Genomic DNA, 19,085 nt, shown 5'->3' with positions numbered 1-19,085 from the left:
GGTTACATATAAGTGAATAAGAAATGCTTACATACATACTTGAATAATATTTGCAGATGATGATGATGATGATGATGATGCAAAGATACATATAGAATTGTAAGCAAGAAGCACGGAGATAATTATAATACAAGCACATACATTCTCAAAGGAAAAACCAAAAAGTGATTAAAAAGTAAAAAAGAAATGGAAAAAAAGAAAAATAAACAGTTTATTATATTGATATAAGCGTTAACACAACTCTATGAATACATACTGTATCTAATATAAATATTATGTGCATTAGATTATGAAAAGACCTGCAACAATAAGGGAAGTTGGTGAAGCTTTAAAAGAGATTAAGTAGGTACCTGGATTAAGGGAAGGGGAGGGGAGGGGAGGTAGAGGTTTGGAATTACCTGATTTGAGATTGTATTTTGCTACTTCGTTTGGATAAAAGAATGGGTGAAGTTGAGAAATAGAAGACTTTTGGAATTAGAATGACATAAATTGAAATTTAGATGGCATTGATATTTGAATGGTTGCTAAATGAATGGATTACCTGTACATATTATTATGATTTTTACCTTAGCTAGTTATCACAGGACTGGGAACTATGACTTCATACTAGAATCTAATTTACTGATTTACCTGGATTTGAGTATGGCATTTCACAAAGTAGACCATAACCTACTATTTCATAAAATAGAAAAATGTGGGTTAGACAGCATCACTACCAGATGGATTGGTAGCTGGCTGACCAACCACATTCAATGTGTAGTCCTCAATGGAACTGCATTTACATAGAGGAAGGTATGCAGTGGGGTACCCCAAGGCTCTGTTTTAGGCCCAGTACTCTTCAACATATTCATCAATGATTTGGACAAGGGGATAGATGGGGACTCATCAAATCTGCAGACAACACCAAGCTAGCAAGAATAGGCAACCCTTGTCCAAACAGAAGATAGGCTTAAGGATAAGAAAGATTCTGACAGACTTGAACATTGGGCGCTATCTAACAAAATGAAATTCAATGGTGAAAAAAGTAAGGTTCTACATTTAGGCAAGAAAAACAAAATGCACAGGTACAGTATATATGTGCTCAATAGTGGTGACTGTGAGAGGGATCTTGGAGTCCTAGTGGACAATCACTTAAATATGAGCCAGCAGTGTGCTGCAGCTGGCAAAAAAGGCCAACACAGTTCTAGGCTGCATAAACAGAGGGATAGAATCAAGATCACACGAAGTGCTAATACCACTTTATAATGCCTTGGTAAGGCCACACTTGGAATACTGCATCCAATTTTGGTCACCACAATGTAAAAAGATGTTGAGACTCTAGAAAGAGTGCAGAGAAGAGCAACAAAGATGATTAGGGGACTGGAGACTAAAACATATAAATAACGGTTGCTGGAACTGGATATGTCTAGTCTTATGAAAAGAAGGACTAGGGGTGACATGATAGCAGTCTCAAAGGCTGTCCCAAAGAAGAAGGAGTCAAGCTATTCTCCAAAACACCTGAGGGTAGAACAGGAAGCAATGGGTAGAAACTAATCAAGGAGAGGAGTAACCTAGAATTAAGGACAAATTTCCCAACAGAACAATTAATCAGTAGAACAACTTGCCTCCAGAAGTTGTAAATGCTCCAGTACTAGAAATTTTTAAGAACAGATTAGATAACCATTTGTTTGACGTTGTGTAGGGTATCCTGCCTAAGTAGGGGACTGGACTAGAAGACCTCCAAGGTCCCTTTCCACTTCTACTCTGTTCCGTTCCGTTCCATTCCATTCCATTCCATTCCATTCCATTCTATTCTATTCTATTCTATTCTATTCTATTCTATTCCATTCTAATAAAACTTTCTGCTTTTCTTGCTGTCTCCAAATAGAAAAGAAAGGAAAAAAAGATAGCCTTCCAGTCTCTTTTACAGTAGCCACAAGAACAATTATAGATTTACCTCTTTCTTTAAAGTTGTGTTGTAGCTAGATTTCTATAATCTGTACTATCTAATTGACATTAGTTTTGCGGGTTGGTGTTTGGTTTTGGGTGCTGGTGAGAAATAGAAGGGTTTTGGAGTTAGAAGGACATGACCTGAGATTTGGATAATATGGATATTTGTGGTACGATGAAGTTAATGTAGATTTTAAGAATCACTAGGTTAGACATGCTATATTGAGAATCTGGAACAGGCACAAACACAGGTTGTGCCCAAAAAACACCTTTATGGTTCTCAGCACAAGTAGCATTTTACAGATGAAAAATTTAAGCAAACACAAATGTTTGCAAGAAACTAAAATTTTGTCAAGTGGAATATAAAATAAAAGAGAAGAGAAGAACTGGTGATGGAAAGACATATATGTCAATGTTTTTGTTTTATTTACCAATATCAGAAAGTTTTACAGTAGACCAAAGAGTTATAGTATTGAATGCAGTAAAACTGATTTTGAAATAGAATTGTATACAGATGATGAAGATGTAATTGTTAAAATGTATACTAATAGAGGACAATTTTGTAGCTCGGGAATGAAATGCGGAACCCTTGGTACTCTCTTAGCTTTGCTATTTTCTTGCAGATACACTGATGATGTTACGCAGTTTGGTAATGAAACATCTGCAAAAAACAACAACAACCAAGCTCAAACAGCACCAAAATATATACCCTTTTTATTGAAATTTGATATAGAGAGGAACAAATGAAATAATGTATAATAGTGCGTTAAATTTTGGTTATAATACACAGGTAGAACAGTGGGAAATATGTGGTTGAATTGATTATAACAGAGTGTAAATTTCAAAGAGAATTTTTATAAAATGATGTGCCAGTGATATTTGACACCACAGAAATTGTTTGGAATGTACAGTATTAAGGCACTTCAAATTTATGTTGAAGAGAAGGGACATTTTATCATGTTTGATGATGTCTAAAAAGCTCTCTCTCTTTCTCTCTCTCTCTCTCTCTCTCTGTGTGTGTAGATTGATTCAGAGGATTTTAAATATTAATATATAATTGAGACCAGAAGTTTTCCTTTTGGAACCAATAGACAAAAACCAAACCTAATAAAATCCTCCATTGTGGCTGAGAATTATGATTGGCTTTAGAAAACTGGATCTGAATCCTTGTCTATTTAGCCACATTTGTGATCAGAATTTATATTGCTGGCTAAATGCCAAAAGTCTGTACGAAGTCAGCACTACAGACATACCATAAATAATCTGAGTATTATTTAGCATTCATCTTTAACAGCAACATGATGGGGAAGTACAGTATGTTGAGATAACTAAATATGCCAGCATGACAAAATGTTTCTTGACAGCTTCTATAGAATCCAGCTAATGGTGATAAGTGAGGAATTTTATTTGGTTCATTTCTCAAAAAAAAAAATTTTTTTTTTCACAGAGGAGAAAGAATTTGATGGTTGCAGGTAAAATGGAACAATTCGTCAATTTCAACCTCTCTAATATATATATTTGTGGTGGTCTCTCATGAAAAGAAGACACTACGCAAAGTTGTCTTGGGATGAGAGTGCAGAGAGAACTCCAAAACCCTCTTTTACTAGAAGCAATCTTTGTTAACGTAGCAATTTTGTTAATGTCCTATCACAAATGCATTACATCACACAACATGCACTGATCATTCACATAAAGCATACAAGGCTGCAGAGTTTAAGTTTGCTACAGTTCTGGTTAGAAATGGCAACAATTTGTCTTTGCTCCTTGCTCTGTGTTCCAGCCAACTACCAGAAGGCTCCCTTGTCCTAGCACGTACACAAAGAACAAAGAATCATAGTTCCCACATATATTAAAAACCAATCCCTTCATTCTTTCTTGGCTATGGATTATAAATTGTGACAAAAGAATTCTGCTATGTTTGTGCATGAACTTTTGTGAATGGACTTTTAAGGAATCTTATTCATGTCCCATTAATTGTGTCACAGAAAAGCTCAGCAACTGTTTGGGGATAATTGATGGTCTTTTTTCTCACTGGCTGCCGACACTACAAGTTTTGTAATCTGCTTCAACTCTTTGGCATCAGGGGCTGATCCACTGACTTATTTATTTATTTATTTATTTTATTTATTTTATTTGTCAATTGCTTACAAGATAATAGGTATAAGTATATACATAGTTATGAATACATGAAATGGGTACATATAAGAAAAATAAAAGAAACAACAGGACAGGGACAGTAGGCACGTTGGTGAGCTTATGCATGCCCCCTACAGACCTCTTAGGAAAGGGGTGAGGTCAATAGTAGACAGTCTAAGGTTAAAGTTTTTGGGGTTTGGGGAAGAAACCACAGAGTCAGGTAGAGTATTCCAGACATTGACCACTCTCTGTTGCTGAAGTTGTATTTCCTGCAATCAAGTTTGGTGCGGCTAACCTTGAGTTTGTATCTATTGTGTGCTCTTCTGTTGTTATGGTTGAAGCTGAAGTATTCATTGACAGGTAGGACATTGCAATGTATTATTTTATATACTATACTTAGATCGGACCAAAGGCGGCGTAGTTCTAGGTTTTCTAGGTCTAGAATTTCAAGTCTGGTGGCATAAGGTATTCTACAACAAGTAGAGGAGTGGAGAACTCTTCTTGTGAAATATTTCTGGACTTTCTCAACTGTGCTAATATCAGATACGTAATGTGGGTTCCAGACTGATGAGCTGTATTCGAATATTGGTCTAGCAAATGTTTTGTATGCTCTAGTTAGTAGTGTGATATTACCAGAGAAAAAGCTACATAGGATTAGGTTAACAACTCTTAATGCCTTTTTGGCTATGTAGTTACAGTGGGCTCTAGCAATTAGATCATTAGAGATGAGTATTCCAAGGTCCTTTACAGAGCTTGGATCATCAACAAGATCTTGACTATTCAACTTGTATTTTATTTTCTGATTTTTTTTGCCTATATGTAGGACAGAGCATTTATTTGTTGAGATTTGAAGTTGCCATTTGTTTGACCATTCTGATACATAGTCAAGATCTTTTTGAAGGGTAGCAGTATTGTCTGTGGTATTGAACAGCTTTACATCATCAGCAAAAAGAACGCAGTTGCTCTTAATATGATCACAGAGGTCATTTATGTAGAGTATGAAGAGAGTTGGTCCTAGAACACTGCCTTGGGGGACACCACTATTGACAGGTACAGAATTGGATAGGACACTCCCAATTTTGACCATTTGTTGTCTGTTTGACAGGAATGCTTCTATCCAGTTATGCAGATGTTCAGAGATACCATAAGATTTTAATTTTAGGAGTAGTTTGTCGTGTACCACTGAATCAAAGGCTTCACAGAAGTCTATGTTGATCGTGTCTATTGTTTTGCCCTGATCTAGTTGTGTAGTCCATATGTTTTTGCAGTGTAAGAGTTGCAGATTACAGGATAGCTTTTTTCTGAGACCAAATTGTTTATTGGAGAGTAGGTTTTTTGTTTCTAAGTGGAGATAATGGATTGGTTAATAATTGATTCCATGACTTTACAGGTGACGCAGCATAAGAAGATTGGTCTGTAATTTTCAACTAGGCTGGGGTCTCCCTTTTTGAAGATGGGGATGACTGTGGCTTGTGACTATAGGTTAGGCAAGGAGCTGGTCCTGAAAGATTTTTCAAAGATTATGCTTAGAGGTTTGGCTATGGCAATGGATAGCTTTTTTAAGAAGTAGACACATATTCTGTCCGGTCCAATAGATAGAGATGGTTTTAGATTGCGTTGTGCTTTTTCAACATTATCTTCTGAAAATCGATATGTATTAGATCATTGTAGTTGTCTGTAGTTCGGCTAGGAAATACTGGGCATGATCCATTGCTATTTACAAATACTGAGCCAAAGAATGTGTTAAAGAGATTGGCTTTAATGGAGTCTTTACCATTAGGTCCTAGGGGTGGGATGGACCTTGAGTCTTTTAGTTTGTTGTTCACAAAATTGTAAAAAGCGCGGGTGGAATTGGTGCATAGAAGGTTTTCCTCTTGTTTAATGTGATAATTGGTGCATTCAGTCTTTATCTGGTGGCATAAATTTTTGTATCGGCTTTTGAAATTGGCAACGTGGCCAGATTTGTTTTTCCGCCAGAGTGATCTCTTTCTGGATTGAAGTTTCCTTATTGTTATGGGTAATCTGTTTTTTTGGGGAGGGGGGAGGGGGGAGTTGTTGTTGGTACATACAGTTTGATAACTCTTTTGACTTCAAGTAAAAATATGTTGTAATGGTCTTCTACAGTATTGCATCCAGTGAATAGAGATTGCCAATCAAGGGATGAGAGATCATTGTCTATAAGATCATAGTTGCCTTTTTTGAAGTTATAATTGGGGATTACATCATTTTGATGATTTTTGTGTGGGCGTATGTTGAGACAAAAGTCAACCATATCGTGGTCACTGCTGGAAAAGGGTTCTTTAGTTTGTATTCCATAAATTAAATTCAAACTATTGCAGAAGATGAGATCAAAGCAGTTGTTTAGTCTAGTGTTGTTGGTTACTAGTTGTTCCAGTCCCAGATTTGTAACAACATTGTAGAAGGTTGCCTATATGGGTTCAGTTGTACATTCATTTTGGTTCCAGTCAATATGAGGTAGATTGAAGTCACCAAGAAAGATAAAAGTGTGTGGGCAGGATGTTGCCCATGTTAGTAGTGAATTTAGCTTGTTTACATGTTCAATGTCATAATCAGGTTCTCTGTAACATAGTAAGAATCAAAATGTGATATTTAAGGATAGTTCACAGATGATGGTCTCAGGAAGAGCAAGCTCCTGGGTAACTTGGATGTTTTTTAGATGTAAGGACTTTTTATAGAAGATACCAACACCACCTCCTCTACGGATTTCATGATCTGATCAGTAAACATGATAGTCTCTTACTGTGGTAATGGAGTCAGGGAGAGATGTGTTGAGCCATGTTTCACAGACAAATATGATTTTGAATTTAGCCTTATTTAGTAAGAGGAGAAATTCAGGTATTTTATTCACAAGGCTTCTTGCATTGAGTAACTTGCATTTAAGGGCAGCAGTAGTTGGAATTGAGGTAGTTAGGAGTGTGCGTGCCTAGTCTTGGGTGATGGTGAATTGGTTGAGGTAGGGTTGTGGTTGAAGGTTAATGCTGAGTTGCAGGTTGTGTGACTTGATACAGTCGGCATGGTAGTCAATGTACATGTCCTTCTCTCCATTGTCTAGGTGCTTTTTGAGTTCAGTGCGGAGTACACGGGAGTGGGCACATTGCTGTATGGTTAGGTCAGGGCGAGAATGGAGGTTCTTACGGTTGGTGTTGGTTTTGGTGAGTGAATTTATCGTATAAATAAATTTACGTTTGCTTGATTCATTTTTGCAAATGACCCTGCAGAAGCGTGGGGCTACAGAGCCGTCTCTGTTTTTGAGCTCTCGGCCAATGTGGGAAATGTCAAGTATTTCATCAGGGGAGATGGTTGATGCTTAATAATCACTGATGATGTTTGGGACAGTTGTGATGTCATCATTGTCATTGATGTCCTCTCGGCCAAATAAGATGGCATTTGGACGTTTCTCTTCATGCTCAACAGCTTCTCTGATAAGGATTAGGATATCATTATTTGTCTGGCTTATGTTTTTGTGAATTGGGTTGTGGATTGTGACATGGTTGTTGGGTAGAGATGTGGTTTGTAGCTATTGGATGTTCAGATTTTTGCGTTGTGTCTTTTTTTTTTCAAGGTTGGATAATATTTCTTTTAAGGCATCCAGGGATGCTACTATGGTGTCAAGGGATGTTATTCGTGTTTCTATGGTATCAACTCTTTCAAACAGATTCAGTTTGGGTCTGCATGATTTGCAGAGATATGGAAACTCATTGGATGATTCTAGGTATTGAATCATTTGCTTGGGTAATCCCAAGCAGTCATGATGAGCGTATTTGTTACATAGAGAACATTTGGTGGAGTTTTCATTATCCTTTAGAGCAGGCTTGTCCAACCTGCGACCCAAGGGCCGCATGCGACCCAGGTCACCTTGTAATGTGGCCCAGTGCCCACCCCAACCTTTGTGCCAGAGCCAGTGAGGAGGAGGAGGAGGAGAAGCAGGCGTGAGGCAGGGCGAGGCGAGCGCCAGGCCAAGCAGCAACAGAAAAAGCAGGCGCCGTCAGAGCGCCACCTCCTGCTGTTGCCACCACCGCCATCGCCGCCGCTTCTGCCCCCGCCGCTTCTGCCCCCGCTGCCACTTCTGCCCCTGCCATCGCTGCCGCTTCTGCCCCCGCCGCCTCCGCTTCTACCCCGGCCACCACTGCTGCTTCTGCCCCCGCCGCTGCTGCTGCTTCTGCCTTCCAGTCCTGCCTCATCCAGCCGGGCCATTTGCAGGAGGAGAGGTAGGCGCGAGGCAGAGCGACTTTCTCCCCCAAAAAAATTTGGCCGGAAAATAAACCATGATAAAAAAACGTGATAAAAAAACTGTGATAAAAAATAAATAATTTTTAATAAATAATTAATAATAAAAACATCTCACTAACTTCATTTCCAAATAAATTTAATATGTTAACTATGTTTTCTATGGTTTTTGGATGATCAGGTATTATTACTGTTATTTTATTTTATGTGGCCCAAACCAAATTTTCATCTTCTAATGTGGCCCAGGGAAGGTGAAAGGTTGGACACCCCTGCTTTAGAGTTTTGTAGCATTTAAGGCATGTGCAGGAGTCTTGTGGTTCATTGGTGGGGATTACTTTCTCTTTAGGTTGAGATTTGGCATTGGATTTTTTTCTTAGCATGGTAGGTTTGTTAAGATGGTACGTTGATTAAATTAATTAATGGAACAATTTTGGGTAATCAGTATAGCCAATATCACACCAATCAATCAATTACAATAATCTCTCTAGTCAAATAATTTTCCTAAGCAACAATCAGCCTAATCAATTAAATACACTAATCATTAATCAATTAATTATACTAATCATTAATCACTGTTCAATTAAATTCACTAAATCACTAATTTTACTAATCAATTAAATTACATGAATCTTGATCTTTTAAACTAATCAGTAATCACACTATTTGCACTAAACACTCTAATCACACTAATCAATTAAAATAATAAATCAATTAAACCATTAATGAAATATTTTATAGAAATTGATTATCTAATCGTTGATATAGGTAATGAGGTAGAAAAGTTGTAAGTTTTGAGGTAATGAATTAATCAGTGTTTGATTAAAGTAATGAGGTAGTATTGAGAGTCTGCAAGGAAAGGGTTAATTGTTTTACTAGCAGCTTTTATTTACTGGGTGGGAGGAATTTATTGCTCTGATTGCTGCTTCTATCACTCTGTAAACAATAGGCTGTACCAAGATGTTCAAAGCACACTGGATTTTTGAAAGAAAGCAAAACTCTCGGAATTAAAACACTTTAACTACAATCAATATGTCTCTGAATAAGATTGTTTTCCAAAAGTTCTTCAAGTTGAGTAGTAGGAAAAATACAGTTCAGAAATCCAATCTGTCCTTTACTTTTAAAGTTACTTCTAGTTGCAATATCTTTTTTTTCTTTTTTAACTAAATTTGACAGTCACTTCAGATCGTTAATTGCAGCTATTTTCCTCCTTTGAGTCCCACTTTCCAAGGAAAATTCCACTGCAGAAATTGGAGTGATTCTTACCAAGACTAAGCATGCTGTTACAAGATCTTTCCTTTCTTTTTCACTTCTGTCTCAGCTGTCTTCCTGGCTTCGATTCAGCCATGCTGGCAGTTCTCTTTTTAGTTCGGATGGAGGGGTTTTCTTCGGGTCAGTCAAGGAGACTCTCCTCTCTTTGCGACCACCGAAGCATTCCTCTGCCGTCCAGGGTGACTTTCGGCTCCTAAGAGCCTCCTAAGAGACTTGCCAGCCTCAGGATGCCACAAGGCAATCAGTCAGTTTAACCAGTATGATCAAATAAATCTGAAAAATGGTAATGGGCCAGATCCTGCCAGGGTCCCTAGTTGCGAGATACACTTGCACAATGTTTCTTAACCTCAGCAATTTTAAAATGTGTGGGCTTCAAAATTCCAGGATGCCACAGCCAGCTATGAGAAAAGATTGTGTCTGAGAAATTCTATGTTAGCAGCTTCAGAGAAGAGTCAATCTGTGCAGGCCCTTGAGAATTAAGGATGCCAGATCTCTAATGCTCATAGCTAGGATTGTTGAAAAGCAGCCACCACAGAGTGCCTCTCAGTTGGAAATGGTCTCCAGTCAGATCTTGCACTGCTGCATCTTTGCGTCCTGTTCTGCTCCTTGGCTCTCTCAGCTTTGCAACCCAAATTTGCTGAAATTGTACTGCTGGACTGTGAAGACCACTCTTGCTTCTCTGCCGTTGCCATGTCTCATTTCCCAGAACCTCTTGCATTGACTGCTTTACATTTTAGTCCCATCCATTCTCTAACCTTAAGGCCAGACTTTGGACTTCACTGCTGCCCACACTATACTGAGTAAACAGACGTTGCTTCTCTGTATATCTCTTGTAGCAGAGGTAGTATTCAACAGGTTCTGACCAGTTCTGGAGAACCGGTAGCGGAAATTTTGAGTAGTTCGGACAACCGGAAAATACCACTTCTGACTGGAGATTTTACAGTATCCTTCCCCTGCCACGCCCACCAAGCCACACCCACAGAACTGGTAGTAAAACAAATTAGAATCCCATCACTGTGTTGTAGTGTTTGTTTGTGTGTATGGGGGGGGCAGAGGGGCTCAGCTGGCCTTCTACCTGCCCTTGTATTTGCCTGAAGTGCAGCTTGTTAATAAAGCACATTGTAACTCAATCCAGTGTATCTGCTTAGCTTAGAGAAGCTAAGGAAGGAAAAATGAATCCCAGGAACTCATGAATTGCTGATCTTAAATTGTCTCATAGGACAAGGCCACCCATAAGCCCTATTACTGAGTCATATTGGTTCAGTGAAAATTATGGCGACAGACTTTCCTATCAGTTCCAGGATTGGAGAGCTGCATACAAGCCAGCCCCTCAAAAAAACTTAAATACAGGCTCTTCCCAGAAAAAAAGGAAACTTTGGGGCTAAAAAGTTTGAGCTGCAGAAATCTAAACAAGTATTAGAAAAAGTAAATGTTTCTCTGTCCACTTGTGTCTGACACTGGGGAATTGTGCTCCTCTTCACCAAGGGAGCCAGCATGGCTATATGCCAGAGGCTTATGGAACATTGTTAGCTTCCTACTGAAGTGGTATCTATTAATCTAATACGAGTGTATTTGCATGCTTTCAAACTGCTTGATGGGCAGGAGGTGAGGCAATAATAGGAGCTCACCCCATTTTCTCAGGTGTATAATCTGGGCTATCACTTTTGCAGCTGACAAAGTCTGAGCCATTCTGTCCCCTTTTAGACAACTATTAGTGTGCCGTAAAGAGATACATAAAACTCTAATTAATTGCTATCATTGAGTGGTTGGTCAGATTTTTGAAATGTGTTTGAATATTAGTAGCTCGGGTTGGTAGTTAGGCTGTTGGTTTGAGCTCCGAGTTTGGCAATTTGGTTGCAAATGTTTCATTACCATTCAAGGAGATATCATCAGTGCATTTTGAATTGTGCTCATCTGTCAGAACACAGGTCTTTAAATACCTTTTTATGGTATGCAAATTAGTTTGAATGTTGTTTGTTCTGATATTTCTGAATCACGGACTGATTTCAGATTGTTTGATTGGCTGGCTGTTGTTGCTGGGCTGTAGATTTTTGCTGGGCTATGGATTTTTTTTATCCCAGGTTTCCTTTTCTCTAAAAACAATCCAGATATTACTATCCACCAAGAAAGAAAGAAAGAAAAAGGAGTAGCTTACATCAATAAAGTATATGGTAATACACAGGGGAATCAAAAAATGAACTCTGACTCAAGCTCAATTCTATCATTTCTGCTCAAATTCTGTCCTCTGTTTGCAGCTACACAGAAAAGGTTCCAAGATACCACCTCTAAACTAATGGATCCTGCACTATTTTCCAAAGTAAATTATATTGGATTTCTGTTAAGTATTGTGAATGTTTTCACGCCTTCTACAGCATGGAAACTCTTTTTAATCCACTAACTAAAATTCAGAAGGCCTGGATAGTCTGAGACTCCTGGTATTAACATTACCACACCGTCAGTACACCATGCCTCTGATGTTGACTAACAGCAAGCTTTTTACAGCACATCACAAACTCTCTCCATACAGAAAAGTCTACAAGCTTTCAATAAGCTGCTATAAAAAGCTACCTGCAGTCTCCCCGAAAAAGTGGGATGCAGGGAGAACATCGAAAACTAGCCCTTTCTCTACAGGATAGTTTTTAGTTCACTAAATTCACATGGATACAAAGACACTGCTTGAGTATATACTAGCAATTTAAAAAAAAAAAATCACGGATTGCAGGCAACTTCTGCTGAGTGCTGGCTGACAGAAATTTGGCAGTTCAAAGCCCTCCAGGCTCAAGGTTGACTCAGCCTTCCATCCTTCCGAGGTCAGTAAAATGAGGAGCCAGATTGTTGAGAGCAATATGGTGATTCTGTAAACTGCTTAGAGAGGGCTGTAAAAACACTGTCATGTGGTATATAAGTCTAAGTGCTACTGCTATTTTGTTCCATTACTGTTTATACAGATTGTCTTCGACTTACGACCACAATTGACCCCAATGTTTCTGTTGCTAAGACAGCTGTTAAGTGAGTTTTCCCCCATTTTAAGACCTTTCTTGCCACAGTTGTTAAGTGAATCATTACAGTTGTTAATGATTTAGTAATAATTAGTAACAAAGTGTACCTGGCTTCTCCGTTGACTTTACTTGTCAGAAGGTCACTAAAGGTGATCATACGACCCCAGGGACATTGCAACCGTCATAAATATGAGTCAGTTGCCAAGCATGCCATTTCTGATCATGTGACCATGGGAATGCTGCAATGGTTCTAAGTGTGAAAATGGTCATAAGTCACTTTTTTTTTTCAGTGCGGTTGTAACTTCAAACAGTCATTAAGTGAACTGCTATAAGTTGAGCACTTCCTGTATTCTGCCAAATAAGTTTACTGGGTTTGAGAAGAGATTATCTGAAAGCATGCCATTTCTTGAACTCTCCGTTCTTTAATGAAACATTATAGTATAAATTTTTGGGGAGAGACGTTCATATTGTTAATTGCTTAGCAGAGTAAAATCTCTCTTGTAACCTCTATACAAATTGCCAAGCTCTCTTCTAACCTATAGACAAGAGTAGAATTTTAATACTTTCTGATGATATCAACATCTTTTAGATGTTCACTTTGTTTAATTATATGCAGCTGGTTTTTAATGTTAGTTTTCTTCATGAATTGGTATCCACAAAAAGAAAGTTACACCTGGATCTAAAGATAGTTAACTTAGCTTCCACTATTTCCTTTCAGCATAGCAAATTGTGTGTGTGTGTGTGTGTGTGTGTGTGTATGTGTGTGTGTTTCCCCCCCCACACACACTTTTTTTTTTTAAAGAAAGAAGAAAAGGTCAAAGCAAAAATGGAAATCCGGAACTTTCTGCCTGCTGGATTCCAGTTTGAGATGGATTTATTTGCGCCTTTCTTCTTTAATATTAGAGAAAAGGTAGGAATGGACAGATTAAGTTTCAAATGAATGGTTCCTGACACTGTATATGAAAATCTGGGGGAATGTTGTTAGTTTCTGAACTGTTATCCAGTAAAACAGCATTCCTAAATTCCATTGAAATTAGTGTAATTTTAAACACCAGATTTTTTTTCCCCTTTTTGTAAAACTGTTGGATATATATATGAACCTTTCTTGAAGCTCCTACAAACTGCTAAAAACTTTACAATCCTGTCTATTGATATAATTCTTGCAAGCAAGACATAGGTCAGACACAAATTTAGCAGAACATATAAACCAACATATAAACCAACGGGCAATCAAAAAATATGCCACAATTTCACTAATCCCCTCATCAGAGATAATCTTGGCATTAAGGGTCACTTGTTTAGATTAGCAGCTATTGAAATCAAAGAAATAAATAAAATTTCAGACCAGAGGGATGGAATAGGCCCTATCAAAAAAAAATGCCAACAATTCTTTGAAGCATGTACTCTAACCAAGCAGTAATCAACAGACTTGTATGGTTAAATCCTACTTATAAACTATCAAAATGCTTAGCCAATCGAACATCAGTGCCTTAATTCAATACATAATAGCATTAACCCATCATAAAATAGTCCATCAACAGCTAGGTAAACTAGAGCTATCTTCACACTCCATCACACAACTATCAGTACCACTGATCATATAAGAAGCCACCCATACAAAGATAAAACAGAACTGCTACTTTATCAACCAAGTAAATAATCTATCAACAGACGAGCATCAATCACTTTCAGAACAACATCCAGCCACGTGACTTAACGCACACACAATACAGGCAAGACAGAAGGATATATAACTTCTGTCAAACAACAAACCTCACTGCTCCAAAAGTCCTACAATGAAATGTCTGCAATCCGAAAACCAAAACTTCAACAATGGAAAACACATTATATGTTGTTTGTAAACCATCCAGAGTGACTTAGGTGAGAGGGGTGGTGCAGAAATTTCATAAATAAATAAACATTTCTAATGTTTATTCTGTTAGTATTCTTTATTTCCTCCTCCATTTTGAATAAAACCAAATTCCGCCTAGGGTATTTTTCTTTTTTTAGTGCTTTAGTTATTTGACATTAATTGATCTAATAATGGTTTGCTTAAAACTCTCTCGCAGGAAAACAACAGAAAGGTTTCATACTTTTATGTACACTTTTCTGTCCATTTAGACTATGTTGTGCTATCAACAAAATTAGAATTTAGATATTCCAGATATTAGTTTTCAGCAAGGATTTAAAAGAAGAACGGTGTAAAACCTCTCTTGGGATGAAGATTGTATCCCTCTCTTGTCTACTCCTGTAAATAGCACTTCATTTTGCCCACTTTGATGCCTGAAAATAAAATTAAAATATTTAATCTCCTCACCTGTTGTAGAATTTCTCAGTGCTTGAGGTGGCAAATGCAAATGCAAGAAATTTTACAGATGTGGAAGATGTCTTCTTTTGCATTTGACCATCTTAGTGATGGTCAAGAAGAGGGCTATGGTGTTAGTTTGTCTCCTCAGAGATGTCTGTCATGTACATGCATTGTTATTCTTTTTTGTCACCAGGCAAGGCCCACTTTATCCATGTCTTCAAGGTCTGTAGTATGTATCCTCCTCAGGAAAGATGATTTTCCTGAATAACCTCCCTGAAAAGAGTGATTTTTTTGCTGGTACAGAGCCATCCAGTCATAACAGATATAATCTTCTGTTATCAATGATTGAGTGAGTGAGTGAGTGAGTGAGTGAGTGAGTGCATGAGTGTGTGCGTGTGTATGTGTGTGTGAGAGAGAGAGGGAGGGAGGAGGGAGGGAGAGGGAGAGAATATTCAAGTAACTGAAACCCTTTTTGCTAGAGCCTTGCTTGCACATTGAAATACATAAATGCTTGCCACTGCTAATCTTCCAGAGTTGTTTTGAAGTTCCAGAGGAAATGATTGTAAGATGTGTTTTGCCCACCTGAGCATGCTATGTGTTCTTGCCATTACAATTAATATTAAGCAAAGAACACCTTGTGGTAGTATGAACTTCTGTTTTTAACAGTTCCTCAATAGTGACTGCCTCCTTGCTTTGACCTCTTGGAAGATCTCACCATGGAGAGGCCGAAAGCTCAAATATTCATCTGATTCAATGTAAGTTGGTCTTTACCAAAAATTGAAAATACCATATTATAAAATGCTATGTTTTTTTCAAGATGTTAGGTTCCTTTTTGTTCCAGATCAGAACTAAGTAGTCCAAGATTATTTTAGCAAAACCCATTTTTTTCAACTCTTGCATCATTAGTTCTTCAGAAAACAACAACCACACAGGTTTGTGTGCTTGGGCGTGTGAATGTGTTTCTATGAGAGACAAAGTAAACTCTCAGCACTGAAGAACAGGACTTCCAATTCTCAGATCAGAGAAAAAACAGGGGGGAATCTGACTTCTTATAGGGAATTATGATACCCTACAGTTAGTTTTATATTCTCCTGCTGTTTCAACACAGCAATAAAAAATAGAACTGAAGAATCTTGCTAGAGAATAGGAGTAGTTAAGATGAATAGTTGTTTACTACTAAGTCCATAATTATTCTCCTAAGCTAGGCCATCAATGATTCTGCCAGATCATTCTGAGATTTGAAGGGATGAGAGTAACTATTTTGTACATGTCTTTTGTGTTCAGATGATGACAGCCTGTCACCTAATGATTCAAAATTAATCCTGTTCATCTCTTTCTTCTTCCAAGAAAGAAGACAGCCATCAATTGCCAAATAGACTTTTCCCCTCAAGATCTCTTCTTGACATTGAAAGCCTTCAGGCTTATTAAATATAGAAAGTTACAGCACTAAATTCACCCCTAAACATAATTACTTAGAAGTAAATTGGTTGAATTCAATTGGGATTACTTTCTAGAAGGATGTGTATGTTGCAGTTGATGAGAGTTTGCTATGATGATGTCAATGTGTGCTCCTTTCAAAATCCAAGAAAGAAATACCCAGACTCCATGGATCAGAGCAAAGTTATCCTTTTACCGGAGAATGAAAAGGAAGCTACAAATGGAATTCCGAAACTGAGAATTTGGCGCGCAGATCACACATACAAAGAAATGGAATTGTTCCCACCCCCCGAAGTCCAGAAGTCTCTTCCAATTAAAAGTTCTGAATATGATCATGTGGGCATCTTCAGATCTTGAGGCTGACAGATGATGGCAGACAGAAAATCTGAGAAGTCTTCATCTCCTAAATCTAGCTGGGCTTATGCCATCATGGCAAAAGGAGGGAGGGCATCTATTGAGATAGTTCCTTATGCCTCTTTGTGGATAGGTCTTGAGGAAACATGGGCTTTCAAGTTTAGTATATTCATCCCAACTACTCATCACATACTACAGAGTAGCAACAATTCAATATTTCTGTTGCTGCAATAGGGACAGACCCCTTTCTTTCATGAAGGGACATCTCTCTATTTTCGGGGTAATCCAATGCATTTCATACAGTTTTTCAATTCATCTCAGAGAGTTATGACTGTACTCTATATTAGTCACTCTTTTACTGCTAATCAGGGTTAATCAGCAAATAAGAACTTTGGCTTTTGATTATGTGGGTTATAATTTTCATCAGTAACCAGTATTATGGCTGAATAACTTAATTAATGAACACCAAAGATTTTCTAACTCTAGAAAATGGAGGAAGGGGGAAGAACTATATTATACTGTCATGATATAGTTAAAAAGTTTTCATTCTCTGAGTTCCCACTTTGAGTATATTCCTTGAATGCTGTATATGAATGATACCCCGCTCCATTTAGAAATAACTGGAATTCTTATCCATGGCTATCATGTAGAATTGACAAACTACATTTTAGAAAGATGTAATCAATTGCAACCCTAACTATATTCTCCCTTAATTAGATTATGAACACTGACAAACATAATTTTTAGAAATAAAATCTCATTACGTTATGGATAATTTATGTAAATTGATATGGGAGCTGTAGCAATCAGTTTGACATTTGAGCTGTATGTGTCAATAGAAGTCTTTCTCAGCAGAGCTACACTGTTGATAGCAATCACATATTCTCTGCAGTTCTTTTTATTAAGCTTGGCTGGTTAATACTTCAAAAGGACTCTTTTTATAGTGTTCTCTTCAAAGCATTTCTTAATAATATACTAAGCAAGCATTTCTTTTCATTTTAAGTACTGGTAGAGATCCAGAAGTCAACTCCATCAACTGGCCCATTTTTTTTCTCTTTTTCTGTCTCTTTCACACTCCATTTGATTAATCTTGGTCCCCTTTTCCCAGGTGGGTCTACCTGGACCAGCTTGTACTTTTGCCTTGAGGTAGAAAGCACTTATAAAACAAAAACGAAACAACAACAAAAAACCACAAGTCCTTCTTTCATCAATAGGAACTCAGACAGCAGATCTACAGAGAAGGACAATCTACCCAAATTATTATCCATTAATCTTTAGACCATCATAAATATTTAAAGGAGGAACAAGATAAATTGTGACAGTAGACACCCCTCCATCTACCACCTGCATGTTTCCAGAATGCTCCAAGGCAGAGGTGATGACCCCTGCATCCTGATGACAAGGGAGGTGATGACCCCTGCATTCTGATTTCAGTATCTCTCAGTTCTTGATTTTTAAAACAAAAAGTCAATCCACTCAATTCAGTATTGGTCCTTCATAGGTTTTTGAATCATATGTGATTGTATTGCATGCACCATCAAGACAATTATACAATGTCTGAAAAATCAGAACTGACATCATTTGCATTTGCTATGCTAAGGTGAAAATTAGAATACAGTTTTAAATCAGCTTTCATATTCTGTGTTACTTGGGGGTCTTGACAGCATTGAAATTGCTTTGACATGCTGCAATAGCATGTGGGAATGACCCTGGGACTCCTTAAGGAATGATCAGTTAAGAGAGGGAACAGCCCACAACTCCATAACAAGCAGAGAATGAAACTCAGGAAAAAAAGCTCCAAACTTATCAGACTGTCAGACTATGAGAGATTTATACTTTCAGACTTGCAAGTTTTTGTTAATGTAGCCTTACAATAAAGTAGAATGATGAAAAATTAATATAATCTGATCTTGTTTCCTTGTTTACTGTCTGGTCTACCTTGAAAGTCCATAGTCTATGGAGACTTTTGCTAAAAGGCATAAAGGAGAAAAAACTCTATTGGCAGTATTATTTTTGATGTGATTTTATATGGATTTTTTTAAAAAAGGTGATTTATGCAGAAACAGGCTGTAGCATTTATGAATAAATAGATGCAAAAGTGATAGAAATCCAGAACAGATTGTCCCATCTATTTCAAACTATCTCTTACAGCAAAAATTATATTATCGTGAAGAAATTAAACAATGGCACCATTCTGTTTCCAAGGGGAGAGACAGCATATATATTTGCAAGGTATATACCTGAGTTTATTAAAGATTAAATTATAAATTAAATGCAGTCTATTCAAGGAGCATTTGTTGGAGTTATGGACACCTCATAATTTAAGGCAGCTCTACGAAATCCTAAGGTAGCTTTCAGACATTCATCACATAATATATTCTGTACAGCTTGCTCCCATATTTTTG

This window comes from Pseudonaja textilis, chromosome 3, assembly GCF_049901715.1.
Source record: "Pseudonaja textilis isolate UNSWEBS1 chromosome 3, rPseTex1.2, whole genome shotgun sequence".
Taxonomy (NCBI): Eukaryota; Metazoa; Chordata; class Lepidosauria; order Squamata; family Elapidae; genus Pseudonaja; species Pseudonaja textilis.
Note: the sequence above shows the minus strand (reverse complement) of the source record.